The sequence below is a fragment of the Carettochelys insculpta genome, chromosome 6, assembly GCF_033958435.1.
Source record: "Carettochelys insculpta isolate YL-2023 chromosome 6, ASM3395843v1, whole genome shotgun sequence".
Taxonomy (NCBI): domain Eukaryota; kingdom Metazoa; phylum Chordata; order Testudines; family Carettochelyidae; genus Carettochelys; species Carettochelys insculpta.
The window spans coordinates 38,312,951-38,329,956 of NC_134142.1; the positions used below are offsets into that span (position 1 = coordinate 38,312,951).

Below are 17,006 nucleotides of genomic sequence, written 5' to 3' on the forward strand. Positions count from 1 at the left end.
TTAGGGTGTTGGAATCTTGAGGTTTGATTTGGTTTAATCTTTAGCTGCCTTTTACATTTTAACATCTTGTTCCTTAACAAATTTCAATGTGGGCGTGGCAATAATTTTGTTTCAGCATCTACTTCCCAAGATAGATACATAAAAAGATAATTTGTCAGTTATAGATGGACAAAATAACATTGGTTATGCAAAGTGTTGCCAGTGACATTTTAGTTTTTCAAAAGTAAAAGGCAGGCTTTCCAATTCATTTGGTGCATCTCTAATGTCATGGACTGACATTCTCCTGGGTGGCACATTTTGTTTCTGTAAAAAATAAGATGTCTTTATATAAGGATAAAAAGTTATGGCATTTTCAGAACATGTGGGGCACAAATTGGCCTCTGTAGCTAATTAGCATATGTAACTCACTCTCCTTCCCTTTCTTTTACCCAGATAGTCATTATGACCATTACTGGAAATTCCAAGTACTAGATTGATCATTTTGCTAACACAGCAACAATGTCTTCTGATTGAATGAGTGAGAAGCATTGAGAGATATCAGAGTAGGGGTATGTAGACTTAAGGAAAGGTTTGCAGTGAGGGAAGGAAACATAGTGAGGGAGAATCTATGTTTATCTTAGATTCTCTTGTAGATTAGATGTTATTTCACTGTATTATTTAAATGCTGGCATTGCTTGAAAAAAATAAAGAAGGAGTTATCTTGCCAGGATTTCAATCTTCTTTCATATACCACCTTGTTATTTTTATTACACAAGAATCATCCATGCATGAAGTATGAGTATTGACCATTATGATCTCAGCTGATAAGGTGCCATGAACTTGCCCTGTGGGGGTCAGTAGGTTCAGTGAGGCCAATCATTCTGCATTTTTTTGCATTTGACCCACACATTGCTGATAGTCTCCTTTGCTGTGACACTAATGCATTTGCTTCCATGACATGCAAGAGCCTCAGAAATCTCATTAGGTGGAAACAAATCGACAACTGAAAGGTGCTGGTAAGCAAAACTGTTCTTCCCATTTCATCTGCTGGTTATTGTAGGGATAAAGGGGGAGGTGGAAATTCAGATCTAAGGAGTTTATTTTGTCAGTTAAATTCAATTTGACATAAGGGGTTTTGGCTGTGTAGGAATATAGGCAGAAAACCAAAAGCCAAATGAAAAATTGCTTGAATTCTTTATAGAGTAGCTCCCAGGTATTAATATAATAACAACCAGACAGCAAAATGGTGAAAATCAGATGAATTCTAGATGACCCTGAATTTTCATGATTGTGGGGTGTACTGCATAAAAGAACTACAAAGGCATAATTCTGCTCCATTATCTACATGGTGGATCCCCACCCTGGTACCTTGCTTTTCTCTGTATGTGGTGATTTCCCATGCTTTACTTTGGATAGGGGAGCTGAGTTTCTAGGATTATTTCTCAGGAACATTTCACTCTCATTTGTGTTCATTAAAATTATTTTCCCCAATTATTTTTATATGCAACAAATCAACAGCCACCTAGGGCTTGTTGGTGGTTCTTGTGTAGCTTTACAGCTACAGCCATAACACAGGGCCTCCTGCTCCAAGGGACTAGATACTGGCCATTCAAACTAAAGGAGAGTCCGCTAGGAGTAGAGGGCTTATGCCATGGCAAACAATTGAGCAGTTCTGATTGGATGACACATGAAGCAGTAATTGGCTTGGATATATGTACTCACTCTCTAATTTTACTTCAGGATATGGTCTCTGTAGAAAAGGGGAGTTTGGGGTATTAGATTCACAGTAGCACAGTTAAAAATTCCAGGCTGTTTGTGAGAATAATGTTTGAGTCTTTAATTTTGACCTGTGACCAGCTGAAAACCTTCTCATCAAGTAATAACTGAATAATGAGAGAGTCCTCCAGACAATTTCTAAACTTCACTTTGAAAGTGGAAAGCTCCAATGAATTCCACTGAATAGCTAAAAATGAGCCCTTAGTGATCTGGCAACAGCAGACTCTGTGGTTCTTTGCTGTCAGTGAACACAATTCTCACTTGCAGTGGCTAAAAATGAAAAACAGGAATATAGGAGAGGCAAGGAAAGCTCACGTCATACCACAGAGCAGCTTCTCTCTCTTCTTCTCTGGGGAGAGCAAAACTAGGATACTGCAATCAGCTATGGCTACCTCAGTTCTACAGTGAAAAATAGAAAGGAAATCTGGAAAAGATCAATAACATTTATAAAGGAGATGGAGGAAATGATTAAAAACAAAGATTTCGGAGAACTAACTTGTGTATATAAGTTAATGCTCTTTGCTGTGTGGAATCAGAACTGCTCAAATGTATAAGAGACAAAACCAAATGGAATTACTAAGTTACTAGACAAATTTTGCTTGATTTTTCTGAGTGTGAGTTGTCTGCACACAGACCATAATTTTCTTGAATTCTTTTGCTATTCAAACTTATTTGCCAAAATACGTTCTGAACAGCTCATCCGTGAGCATTTAACTTTGAAGATTTGCTACTGAAAAATCCAGCTGTGCCTTGATAGGCTACATCAATCACATGGCAAATATTTGTTCCCTAATTGGACGAGCATGCTTGCTGGCAAATTTATTTGCTATTGAAAAGCAAGACAGAAGGGGCAAACACTTAGCCAATGCCAATTTGTCTACAAATATGAATGAAAATGTGCAGGGGCTGGAGATGGGTCGTATTCATAATCTCAATAAGATGATCAAGAATTGTCAAACCATTTTTCATCAGAAAATGCAGGTTCAACAGAATAAAAACCGTTTACAGAAACATTTTCAGTTTCAGCAAATCTCTGCTGAAATATAGGCACCATGCAAGTGGAAACCTGCACAGATTCCTGCTGGACTCCCTGCCAATGGCCTCACAGGTTCTTGAGGGTTTGGAGCTCCAGGGCAGCTTGACCATGCTGACTCCGTCACTGATGGGGACCCCAAGGCTTTCACGGTCCCTGCCGTAGATCTGGGACTCTGAAAACAAAAGGATCACTAGCTTCAGTAGGCTCCCACTTTCAGGTTCCAGCTGAGCCAGTTCCCCAGTGAAATTAAACAAAGGACAATGTAAACTGGGCAGCAGAAAGAACATCCAAACTTTGGAATACATGAGGCTGTGGGAAATGTTCCTTGGGTAAATGGTGGAAAGTGCCATCACTTGAGAAATTTAAAGCAAGACTAGACAAACATACTACAGGGAAATTCCTGTGTGTGAGCTGGCCATTGAGAGGATTGGGCCGGTCCTGCATCTGAGTGGGCAAAGAAATAAATATTTATTGCTTTGTTTCCAGGCTCCTTCTCCGCTACTGATTGAGCAGAGTGGAATCTGCAGATAGCGAGCACGTCTAAATGACTCGAAGCTCATTTCCATTTAGAATGTCTGTTTAAATACTGATTTGACCTCTGGATGTATTTGGTGTTGGGTAATATACATAAAACTGTCACTAAAATTGTGTGCGAAGCACAAGTTGAAATGAAAACATACTGTACCTTATTGGCTTTTTTGATTTCCCCTTCAGGATGAAAGGAGAAGAGCGGTGGAGCTAAATAATCAATAAGGCAAGGAGGAAGCAGGATATTTGATATACAATAGCAGCGAAGAGCCAGGTTCTTTTTATTTCCTCATTTTTAAAACGTGGTTTCTAAACACCCTCTTGGAATCTTGCAAGTGATATTCTACTGGGGGCTCAGATACCAGGTTGGTGAGCATGCTTCAAATACCTACCTAGCTACAATACCTCAACTGTCAAGCAGGGCAAACCTAAATTAGGTTTTGTTGAAAAAGAGAAAATCTATTACGAACAGAAAGCTTTTCACAGTTTCCTTTCATATTTGCTATGAAAACAGGGAGGTTGAAAGGAAAATCTTAACTTTCCCTGCAGTGTTTGAAATCTGCCTCAGGTAGAGCAAGGGAATCAGAAAGAAAAGTGACTGGAAATAAAATGAGAAATTACCAGACCATCCAAGTAGAGTAAAGTACAAAAAGCAGGAAAAATGAAATTCAATTTTTAAAAAAATTCTTAATTTGTACTAATCTCAATGGGATTACATATATTTATAACTGTACCATGATGCAGAAATAAATAACAAAGTATTGTCAAACTGCTATACAATGCTAAATAAATAAACTATACAGGGCTTTTAAAAAAAGTGTAGTGGTGCCACAGTTGTCCCTCTTTTCTGGGTCGGAGGGAGGCCATGCTGTCCCAATCTGGATCCCTTATTTTGAATCTTTGACTTGCACCTCTTTGTCATTACTTGTCCCCAGTAATTTTTTTGGAACCAGGGTCCATTGGGCCATCCTGTAAGGCTTGAGAACACCTAGTAGTCAATGAGCTCTGGGCTCTTGATTCAGAGGCAGAGAACACTCAATAATCTATTGGCTCTGGCTCTGTGGTTCAAAGGCAGAGAATACCCTGTTGTCAATTAGTTCTAGTCCCAGGTTCAGAGGCCAAGTACACCCAATAGTCAATCAGATCTGGTGTTTTTAGTCCAGAGGCAGAGCATACCCAGTATGCATTGAGGTCTGTGCTCTTGTTGCAGAGCTAGAGCAGCCTCAGTACTTCATTAGCCCTGGTCTCTCGATTCAGACAGGGAATGCCCAGTAGTCCTGGGCACTTGTAATAGAGCCAGAAGAAACCCCAAGTGTTGGTCCTCCTGGCTCCAATGGACAGCCAATTGGATTGGCACAGGCCACTGCATTTGGCAAGAGGAGATTGTCACCTGAAGGATGGGGTGGCTGGTGTGGTCCAGGTCAATGCTACTACACCAGACCCTGACCCAGGCCCCCAGCAGTGGAAGAGAGGTCAGCAATGGATCAGTGGGGATCTCAGCCTCTACATGCTTGACATGCCTCAGGCAATGCTGCAGCCAAGCCAAGGTTGACTGCCCTTGGCCCCTTTTTCCCATCATATCAGGGTGTATCTGGAACAGCCGGGTATCCTCCACACCTTTCAGGTAGGTGGCCTGTGGCAGTCCCAGCAGTTCCATGGCAGGAGCAGACTTTTCAGCTGGCTGGGCATTGCTGGGTTCAGCAGAAGGGTCAGTGGTAAGGAGTGAACAGAGTCTGTCTGCCTCCTTCCTCCAGTCTCCTCCCTGCTGCAGTCCCAGCCAGTTGTGTGACCTGAATCTGGCCGATTTCCAAACCCCACCCAGGGATCAACTCTGCATGTTTGTGCTCCGTGTGTTCCATTTCCTCATGCTTGTGTCCTGCCCTGACACCAGGTGGTAGTATTACCTACCATCTGTGGAGGGTGAGGAGCCCTGTTTGAACAGTCTCTATTTCACCCTAGTTTAATGGCCTGCCATGGATATTAGTTGGTGAATCATCCAGGGAGATGTGAGCATACACTCACTTCTCTGTGAAGCTTAAGTCATTAATATTTGGAAAGTGCTATTTCAAAACAGCTTTCAAACACTCCAGCACTGCGTAGCAAAGTAGTATTGTGTGCAGGCAACCAAACTTTATTATGTATGTGGCATAAGCTGACATTTCAATAAACCGAGTCTTTAAAAAAATAATTGGAAAGACTTTATGAAAACATATGTAAAATATTGTCAGTGAAATGTTGTGTGTTCCAATCTTTGCAATATCTCTTTAAAGTCCAGTTGAGCTGAAAAGAATTTCCCCACAAGAATCAACACCTTCATTTAAAACTAAATTGCAATTTTTCCTATATGCGCAGACTCATTAACCTTTGCCAAATCGTTACCTCCAGAGATAATTAACAGTGATCTTATGGAAAACCTAACTAATAAAGTATGCTCTTGAAAAATAATACCAAGAACAAAAATGTGCTCTACCTCCCAGCCAATGGACTAATTTCCCTGGGGAGTGTGAGTTTCAGTGAACTTTTTAGAAAAGACACAGACTTTTTTAATCTAGTAAAGCCCCAGTCATTGACATTTAAAATCAGCTCTGACTTTGGAATGCATGGTTAACATTAACTCCACGTACATTTCATGTACACCAGCAAAAGTGGAATTAGACTGCAATAAAAAATTTTTGACAGTGATCCCAAGACCTCACCATAATCTTATCAGGTAATATTACTTAATGCCAAAAGTGTGATAGAAGCTTAACAGCATGAAAATTATCTTTCTCGTCCATTGATGTCAATGGTAGTTCAGCACTTACAGTGAATTCCTGGCCCCAGTAAAGGCCTTGCTACTGAGACAGAATTTCACCCTCAGAGCGCTTACAGCATGATCCCTATTTAACTATGTAAGTCTCACAGCATTCCTCTTCAGTAGTTAGGAGAAATACAGTGATCCCAGGTAACGTACAGCAATCTCGAGAGAGGGATTAATCAACTTTTCCTTCCTAAAACATATCCCAACAGCAGCATCACACACCAAGGCAGGACAGGCAGTGAAGAGGAGTGCTGCACCTGCTAAAAAAATAGGTTGCTATTCAGGGAAGAGAATCTAATGAAGAGCGCTGGAATCTGCCCAGAACTCTAGAGTTAATGACCCCAAACAGCACAGGATGTTTGATAAATTCAAGAGGTCAAACCTTAATTTAAGCGCAAATCCCCAGGAAGACACCTCTTCCATTGCAGTGTCCCTAAGCATTGTACTGCACCACTAGTTGAGTGTTAGCTTGGACTGAGAAGACCGATCCACAGAATCTCCAGCTGTGTTGGTTTTCTAATTGACAGATATAAATTTCCTTCTAGTTAAGGGTAACGCTTTTGGTTTTGTATGTTCAAGTCCTTCTTTCTTAATTTCATGCTTCTCAGCTCCATGTACAAAACAGCTGCATGGTCTCCATTTTCCCATTGTTCCAGGCAGGGAAGGGAGTAAACTGTTGTCTATGGATATCCTGTATCTGCTTTTGCAGTGTTAACTGGAACAGTGCACTGCAGCAGTCCCACTGCCTACAGCCTGTCAGTTGTAGTTGTGTGCACTTTAGGAGGTTTACAGAAAAGTTGCTGAAAACAAATCTTCTCACTCCATGAAATCCTTCTGAGCATTCTTTGTGAGTAGTTGTTAATGTATCTTATCATTTCACTCTTGAAACCAACAACTTAAAAGACAAAAATATGTATCAGAATCGATACATCTTGATCTGAAGAAGTGGGTCTGTCCCAGGAAAGCTAATCACCTAATAAATTATTTTGTTAGTCTTTAAAGTGCTACGTGACTGCTTTTTTGTTTTGATAGACTACAGACTAACATGGCTACCTCTATGTCACTATCAGAATTAAGCATTTTTAAAAGAATATTTACCCCTTTCAAAAACGCCCAGATAACTGATTTGTGAAAATATATCAGAAGTGTGGAAGGCCTATGATTCTATCTAGGGCGCTACTAAATTCATAGTACATTTTAGTCAATTTTGCAGTCACGGGCCCTGTGTCTACAGATGCCCCTTCCTTTTGAAAGGGGCATATTAATGAGCGGGTTCAAAAGATGCTAATGAGGCGCTGCAATGAATATGCAGTGCCTCTTTAGCATAATGGCAGCCGCAGCGATTCGAAAGTGCTGCTTTTCGAATCGCGTGCCGCCCATGGAGACGGGCCCTTCCAAAAGGACCCCCCAGTTTTCAAAAGCCCTTCTTCTGATCACCAGATAGGAAGAAGGGCTTTCAAAAACTGGGGGAGGTCCTCTCTGAAGGTACCGTCTCCATGGGCGGTGTGCGATTTCGAACCCACTCATTAACATGCCCCTTTCAAAAGGAAGGGGCATGTGTAGACATAGGGAGGATGTATAAAATAATCCATTTCATGATTTCTGATATTTAAACCTGAACTTTCAGGGTGTTGTACTTGCAGGGGTCCTAACCCAGAAGGGGGTCTATTGGAGTTGCAGGATTATTATGGGGAGAGGTGCTATTGCCATTCTTACTTTTGCAGTGCTGCCCATGTTAACACTGCCTTCAAAGGAGGGGCCACAGAACAGTGGGAGCTGCTGACTGGGAACCCAGCTTGGAAGGCAGCATAGCCAGCAGCAGTGCAGAAGTAAGGATGGCATGGTCCGGTACCTAAGCTCAGAAACGTAGCCGAGTTAATCTGTTGTTTCACAAAAAATAAGTAGTCATGTAGTCTTTAAAGTGCTACAGGACTACTTGGTTTTTATGTTATAGTATTGCTATCCTTACTTCTGTGCTACTGCCTGTTTGCCCAATGTACATAGCATGTGGGCATTGCTGGCATGTGATGGCATATATGACATTAGTTGAGGAACAGGAGAATGTGCCTAAATCAGCCACATTCCAGAAGACCCTAGGTGACAGGCCTGTTCTCTCCTATAGATAACCTCCTAAACTTATGAGGATTGTCACTAGCAACCACAGGCTATATCACAAAAATCCTAATCCTCGGTAATATGCCCCTGATTCTGTAATTAATGTGGTTAGGTCCAGTGATGGCATCTCCAGAATAGATATGTGGACAAAGTTGGCAACGGGGCTTGTTGCAAGGAAAAGTTCCAGGATTAGTTTTATTGTGGGATAACCTGTGGTTCGTAGCGAGAATCCTCATAAGGTTAGGAGGTTGTCTATAGGAGGGAAGAGGCCTATCACCTAGGGCCTTCTGGAGGATAGCATCATAATTGAGGCATGCTCTCCTGTTCCTCAACTAATATCATACAAGCCATCCTGTGCCAGCAAAGCCCAAACGCTATGTATATTGGGCAAACTGAGAACATTCTTCACCAAAGAATGAATGGACACAGAGCAGACATCAAAAATTTCCAAACACACAAACCTGTCAGCCAGCACTTTAACGGAGTGGGCCCTTTTGTTAAAGACCTGATATTTTGTGTTCTGCAGAAAAGAAACCTTTACAACCACCTACAGAAAGGATGTTTGGAACTAAAATTCATATTCAAATTCGACACATTAACACTTGGTTTGAACAGGGACAGCAATTACCTGACCCATTATAAGGATTATTTGACATACTTTGATGTTTGACCTAACACTTCACTTCCCCTTCACCCCATATCCCTTCTGCTCTTCTATCTGATTTGTCAACTTTGATAACAACTTTTGGACCTCTGTGCTTCATATATTGAGTCTGATCTGGTAAGACTATAGAGCAGAAGAAGTGGGTCTGTCCCACAAAAGCTCATCACCTAATAAATTATTTTGTTAGTCTTTAAAGTGCTACATGACTGCTTTTTTGTTTTGATAGAATACAGACTAACACGGCTACCTCTCTGTCACTATTCAACGTACAATTATATATGTGTGAATATTAGCTAGAAATTGCTTGACACAGTCACTTAATTGCCCTCAAAAAGAGATATGTATGTTCACTGAGGTAGTGCAAGTGAAAAGGGGCTCTCCAGCTCAGTGTAGGTGGTATATTAAAAATTGTGTTACCATTGTGAACTATCACTTTATATTTTCAGAGGTTTGCCTCCATACAAGAGCCTTGATCAACTGTCAGTTTGCAAACAGCCACACTGTAGATTGAGTTTTGCCTTTCTGTTTGTAGGGCATAGCTTGTATTGTGCCCCTCTTTGGGAGTTCTTATTTGTCATTATTTTAGAATTTTAAGACTTTATAAGGAGTTGGTGCAGAAGATAGAAAATTAAAAGCAATTTCAATACACTTTAAATCCCCAGTGTTTCATAGCCAGCACACAGGCGTCTGAGATCATTGTGAGCGTGTCCATGTCCCAGTTTCATTGTACAGGAAGGATAACATTAATTTGTATATCTCACAGGTGTAATATTTTCTGAGTCTCTTCATTGTCTCTCCTCTCATTTCTTACTGTGCTCTGCTAAGGTGTTTTGATGCCATGATGCAGTCAGAGCTACAGCCATACTTGGCTTTCAACCACTGAATGTGGGAATCCCAGAATCCCAGACAACAGATTCAGCCAGACATTACTGAGCATATATGTGCCACCGGCAGCTGAAACAGAATGAAAACCTAATCCAAAAGGGAGCTGGTAAACAGATTTGGGATTTACTGACTTTGATTCTCTTTTTGTTTCTGATTCCCAGTGCTGTGTGTAGAAGCTAAATGGACTTTTGCAGGGAGGATTCCCATTTTTGTTTTTGACCAGCACTTTGAAACATAGAGACTGTGATAATAGAATCATAGAATTACAGAATCATAAGACTAGAAGGGACCTCAAAAGGTCATGTAATTCGGTCCCCTGCATTCATAACAGGACTAAGCATTATCTAGACCAGTGTTTCCCAAACTAATTTGGCCACAAAACACTTTTGGGCTTGGAATATATTGATGAAACACATACATGCTGGTCCCAGAGGGGGTGGGGGTTGATACCAAAAAATTGCTGCATTTAGTGCGACAAAAGTTGATTTAAGAGCTATTTTTAGATGTTATTTATTTTACAAAGAACAAGAAATAACACAACAAAATCATCTGAATGAACAACTAATGTCCTTCTGATAGGAGGACAGTTAGCAACCCTATAGTTAAGTATAAAAATTAAAAATGAGGAGGGGTTAGGGACAGGGGCAGAGATGGAGTAGAGGCTGAGAGCTCCCAGGCCCCAAAGGAACCCAACAGTTGTGCTCTGAAAGCAAATACCCCTATCATATGACCGGGTCAGTGTCTCCAGACAGCTTGCGGTTTGGTGCTAAAGGTAATAAGTGGCACTCATGATGCTGTATCTTAGCCACCAGGAAAACATGTGGCTAAAATGGGAACGAGCAAAGGAAATGCTTCATCTTTTGAGGGAGGGAAAGAAACCCAAAGTTGCTCTCTCTTCATTTTCAAGAAATAGAATTAGTTGAGCTGGTTTGTGGCAGCTGTTTTGCTTTACCTCCCCAAGGTTTTCCATGAGGCTCAGCATGTGCTGGGATGTGATATCTGGGGAGTTTCCAGGGAAATCATGGTCAGAGCTGGAGGTATTCAATAAAGCACAGTGCTTCATTGTCACACTGAGATAAAGTGCACAGAGGACTTCCGTAGACCTGGGCCACAAGACAGGCTTCTCTGTGGCACTTTGAAGAGTTTCCCCAGAAAGGCAGACATGGTTAACTCACCCCTTGTGGCTGATGGATGTTGCTTTCCCTTTTAAGATGTGAATTAGTGCTTATTAATTCCGGATCCTGCCATCAGCAGGAGGTGTGCAGCAGCAGGAAGGAATCAGCGTGAGAATGGGTGTTGAGTGGCATGAATGTGTGATGTGACATACCTTGACTTCAGCAAGGCTTTTGATACAGTCTCTCAGAACATTCTTGTCCATAAGTAAAGGAAATATGGATTGGATCCTTGGACTATAAGATGGATAGAAAGCTGGCTTGATGGTTGGGCCCAACGGACAGTGGTCAATGGCTCAATATCTGGATGGCGGTCTGTTTCAAGCGGAGTGCCGCAAGGCTAGGTTCAGGGCTGGTGTTATTCAACTTCTTTATTAATGACCTGGATGAGGGACGGGGTTGCACCCTCAGCAAGTTTGCAGATGACACAAAACTAGGGGGAGAGGTAGATTTGTTGGAGGGTAGAGAGAGAATCCAGAGGGACCTGGATAAATTGGAGGACTAGGCCAAAAGAAATCTGATGGGGTTCAATAAAGAGAAGTGTAGAGTCCTGCACCTGAGGTGGAAGAATCCCAAGCTTTGTTACAGGCTGGGGACCGACTGGCTCAGCGGCAGTACAATGGAAAGGGACCTAGGGGTTATGGTAGATGAAAGGCTGGGTATGAGTAAACAGTGTGCCCTTGTAGCCAAGAAGGCTAACAGCATACTAGGGGTGCATTAGGAGGAGCATTTCAAGCAGCTCTACAAAAGTAGTTATTCCTCTTTATTCGCCACTGGTGAGGCCCCATCTGGAATATTGTGTCCAGTTTTGGGCCTCCCAGTATAAGAAGGATGTGGATTTGCTGGAGCAGGTTCAGCGAAGGGCAACAAAAATGATTCAGGGTCTGGCGCACAAGACCTATGAGGATAGGCTGAGGGATCTGGGCTTGTTTAGTTTACAGAAGAGAAGACTTAGAGGTGATTTAATAGCAGCCTTCAACTTCCTGAAGGGGAGCTCTAAAAACGACGGTGAGAAACTGTTCTCAGTGGTGTCAGACGGCAGAACAAGGAGTAATGGTCTGAAGGCGAAGAGGGAGAGGTGTAGGTCAGATGTTAGGAAAAACTACTTTACCAGGAGGGTGGTGAAGCATTGGAATGCGTTGCCTAGAGAGGTGGTGGATTCTCCATCCCTGGAGGTTTTTATGTCCTGGCTGGACAAGGTTCTGGCTGGGATGACTTAGTGGGGGTTGATCCTGCTTGAAGCAGGGGGCTGGACTAGATGACCTCCTGAGGTCCGTTCCAGCCCTGTGATTCTGTGAATCAAAGCAAGTCACCATAGCTTAAACAAAACATTCATAACTAAAAATTTCCTTCTTCTGAGGCTGACCCAGAACCTGGATGCCTGGCCTTATCTTACCCACAGCATTTTCCTCTTATTACCTATCCAGCAGCACTTCTTACAGCTTTCCCCCAAAGTGGTGCAAGGTGGGAACAGTAAGGGGAAATGGAATCCATCCCTGGTGAACTGGGGACAAGGCAGTGTCCCAACACCATCAAAATCTAAGATCTTCCCTATACAGATAAAATCAATGCACTGGGAGAAGGCAGACATAATCCTTCCCTCCCCTCAACAAGGTGGATTCTCCTCCAGTACCTTTAGGTAACCAAAAACCCTCTGGTTTTGGACTGCGCACCCACTAAAATTTTTTCTATGAATGTGGCACCTGTGTTTCAGATCTCGGATCTAGTATTTCTGTGAGCCAGACACAGGAGGCAAGGCAGTATGTTAAGTCACTTACATGGCAAGAAAACATGTCAGGTACATGACGTACAAGACAGGGTGGCTAGAACTGGGGCAGATGGAAAAAAAGCTGCATGAAGTTGATCAAAACTGTCCAACATTTCAGCAATAGGAGAAAAATGGAGGAGAGAGCAAAAATAAAACACATCCTAGTTCAAACCTTCAGTCATAGGATTTTCCATGCTGGGTCTCACCAGCATAGCATCAATGTCAATAGCCTTCTACAGTCTGAACCTCTCTAATTCAGAACTCTTTCATCCAGCAACATCTGTAATCCAGCATGATTTTACTTAGCTGGATGTCCATTTACCAATGGATGTGGCCAAGTTTCCTGTGGTGCCATAAAATTTGTTTCCAGCCACCAGCCCCGGATCTCAGTGTTCTGTGCTGATTTTTAGCTATAATTTGCCCCGAAAGTCTTCTAAGAGCCCAGGAAGCAGAGGAAGTGTTGTTAATGCTGCTAAACAGTATTGATCTCCCATAGTCTGGCAAATTCTCTCATCCAGCACTGGTCAGGTCCTGAGGATGCTGAATTAGAGAGGTTCAATCTCTACTAGCAATAGTCAACACCCAGTGCATCAGAGGAAGAAGAAACTGCTAAGAGTCTTCTTTATTAAATAGTATCAGAGAGGTAGCCGTGTTAGTCTGTATCTTTGAGAACAACAAGAAGTCCTGTGGCAACTTATAGACTAACAGATATTTTGGAGCATAAGCTTTTGTCGGCAAAGACCATGCATCTTACAAAGCGGGACTTTGCCCACGAAAGCTTATGCTCCAAAATATCCATTAGTCTATAACGTGCCACAGGACTTCCTGTTCTTTATTAAATAGATGCTTCTAGGGGGGAGCAGAATTCTTTCCTGACCCCCACAGGTCATCAAATTTTGCTCTGAAGCATGCTTGCCTTTCCATGTATAAACTGGCAAGGTTTTTCAATGCTCATGAAATTGCTTCACCTAGTTGAAAATCTAAAAGGAAGTACAAATAGTGTTGTTCTGCTGTTTTTCTTCCTCTCCTCTCCATTTTTCAAAGATTTATAGAAGCTGATCACATGAGGAAAGTTTCTCTCAGAACTAATGGCACCCAGCACTTGCAAGCAGCTAGGCCGTCTTCTCTTCTGCTAGCTGTATTATGCCTGATTTGCATGCAATTTAGTGCCCCATCTAGCAGCAAGCCTGATTCTGTCAGCACACCAAGTCAGCGTGCTTGTCATTAATAACTCATTCCCAGATAACATTGCCAGCTGCTCCGCTGCATTACTAACCCTATCTGTGCTCAGCAATCCACCCTCCCCTTTCCAACACTCCAAATCTTACTCTCCAAAATATGCCTCACACATCAAGGTACCTAATGAAAATGACTAGCCCAAGCACACTGATAAATGGCTCCAGCTAATGCAGGGAGCTCAGGAGGGAAGTGATAGCATAACTACAAACTCCAGCTGAGCTCTCAGCATGAGCAAATACCACTATAATGGGCAACACACTGCTACAGCCCATCTCCCATTGATGCTCTCACCTCCTGCCTGTCTGATTAAAGAATGAATTGCATGCACATTGATAGAATCCACTATGCTTATTTTCTCTGAGAAACATTAAAACCCCAATATTATGATGATGATGATGATGATTAACAGATCTGGAAGAGTTTAAATCTCAGACTTTGCCCTCAACAAAGGCTCTAGCTAAAGAATATTTTCCAAAGGCAGATCTCTTTTACCTGCTTCTCCCTTGGGACAATTCAGTTACGTGTGTTGCCGGGCTCATTGATTGGTTTAGAGTGTGGCATCAGTAGCATAAAAAAACATTTCCTTCACCAATGATGTCAAAAATACTGAAGATACTAAAGAAAATAACAAAGCAGCGGTATGCAATAATAGGGCTAAATTTCTGCAGGTGAACAAGGTGTAAATAAGGTACCACACATGAACTGGTTAATGTATTAGTAATAGGAAGTTGCCACACAGTAGAGTGAAAAGGACTAAAACAGCCCTGTGAGCCAATCACGAGAGGGCTTGCGGCTGCCAGTCAGGGTATAGCTGGGTCCCATACAAAGGGCTCCTGGACAGGTGCTGCTCACTCTCTGGAGGGAGAGGGGCTTAGCTGCCTGTTGGTGTGGTACCTTGGACGGCTAGTGCTGGGAAAAACACAATGCACCGGTGGAGTTCAGGCCTGAATAAACACCAGGCTGGGACCCAGTGACAGGGGCACAAGGAAGCACTAGGGCTGCAGAGGAACAGCCAGGTCAGTAATAGGTAGCAGGTCCAATCTTCCCCCTACCCCCGGCCCTTTGCCAATGATGAGTGGCCAATTCAGACTGTAGTTTGCACTGATGGAAAGGGTAAATCGCTGTGGCAAGGTGGTCTTACAGGTAATTGGGTTCCCTAAGAGGGGAAGAAACCAGGTGTGTGAACCACTAGGAGGGAATTGCCCCAGGGCCAGGAGATTCTAAGGGTCCTGGGGCTCATAGTGCGAGGAAACCTGATCTTCCCACTGCCCATGTTATATGTATGGAAGGTTTCAGCCCCCAAGACTGTCAATTTGGCAGGTTATTACCAGTGCTAACACCAGCCTCAAACATTAATATATTCCTACACAGAGAAGCTGTGCAGAGAATAGACTAAAAACTGGCTCAGACCTTCCTCTTCTACTTCTGAGTTCAAGTGAAAATCTTTCTTAACAGTGATAAAGGCCAGATAACAGGATAGATACACAGACAGACAGACAAGGGGAGATGTGCTATGTCTGTGCTGGGGCACATGGGGGAGGGAGGAAAGGGGAAGAGAGTGGCAGGAGGATTTCAGATGGAAGCATGTGAAAAATTAAAACCATTTTTAAATGTAAATTTTAAAGGTGATGTTGAAATTTCAGTTATGACACTTGTAGGGAAGCAGTCTCAAATTTTAAGTGGTTTCACATAAAAAGCTCTTTTCTAAGTGAAAAAAAAAAATCAGAATTTCCCAGTATTACAATTCTGATTTTTTTTCCTCGTGAAAAAGCAATTTGCATCGTAAACATGAAAAATATTCAATTTCCTGTCATTTCAAAGCAGAAAGGTTTATTTGGGGAACAAAACATGTACGATGCCGTAACGTGATGTGGAACAAATAACAAGGTTTGTGACTATCTGTGGAAAAGAAGTTGCCTATCTTACGCAGCTGTAATTTTTGCAGCTGGTAGATGGAGCATATAGGAATGCAAGAGGAAAGTTAGGCAGCTTGATGGAGGGTGTATGAAGGGGAAAGAATAAAGAGGGATTTTGAGCACCTGCTGATAAAGGGAGAAACAGAGTTTAGCAGTTAAAAAGAGGGTCGGATGGATGGGTCATAAATTACCTCCCACTGCTGAAAACTAGAGATTTGGCATTTTGAGGAGGGTCAGGTAGGTTATAATGGATGATTGATGTAATCTTACAAATAACCGTAATATAGTGTTTGTGACTGTCAGAGAATAGTATCTGTCCTCAGGGTTTATAACAGCCTGACATGTACAGCTAAAAGGAATTCTCCTTTAACTTAAGTGGTAGGGATCTGAATTCAGTCCCCACTAATGACCGCAATGTCTGGATGTGGTCATAGTTCATTATATAAGCGTTCTGGATTCTTGATGGCACCCATTCAGAGGCACAGGATGACCTCACAAGGAAAACAGCCTGTGTAACGTGAGGTCTTTAGCCATTAGAGGCTTAATTCCATCTTGCTAATGGAGGAGTATTTGGCCCTGTGTTTGCAGAATTTTGCTGCCTGACATGTAAGTGGTGCTTCCTGTGTCAAGTTGTCTGTCTCAGCACCTATCTCTATAAAAACTGGAAGAGCAGTGTCTGTCTCACATTACCCTAGGAACCCAGACAGCAGGGGTCAGCAAATTTTTTACATCAGGCCCCACTTTTCATCCCTGTAATTAGCAGGGACCACCCACCTGTCTAATGTAATCCAAACGGACAGACGTTTTGGTTGTGTTCATATGGGAAACGATCCTTTCGGCACGTGCAAGAAAATAAGTCTGTAGTATGTAAAAACTGTATGAATTAGTAGATAAATGTGAATACACATACATAAAAACAGTAATATATTTCAGTCTTTTTAATGAGATTGATGAGCCTGACACGTAGCAGCTGATCATGTTGCGCACCCCCCCTTACAAAATTTCACACCCCTCACTTTGCGCACCCCTGCACTACAGGAACGCCAAGATGAACAGACTGCAGTGGGGAAGCCAGTGGTGAGAAAAGCTGGAGAGAAAGCCTGCAAGTTTTGACAGGCCACAGAGGGT

At 42.4% G+C, this 17,006-nt stretch overlaps 1 long non-coding RNA gene across 1 annotated transcript in view; it reads right to left on the bottom strand.

Moving 5' to 3' along the window:
- Positions 1-1,180: 1,180 nt before the first annotated feature.
- The window catches only part of LOC142015314 (uncharacterized), a 34,134-nt gene continuing 18,308 nt past the window's right edge, over positions 1,181-17,006 (bottom strand). The window contains exon 3 of the long non-coding RNA XR_012646122.1: positions 1,181-2,963. This is a non-coding gene — a long non-coding RNA (uncharacterized LOC142015314). The remainder of the gene's footprint in view (positions 2,964-17,006) is intronic.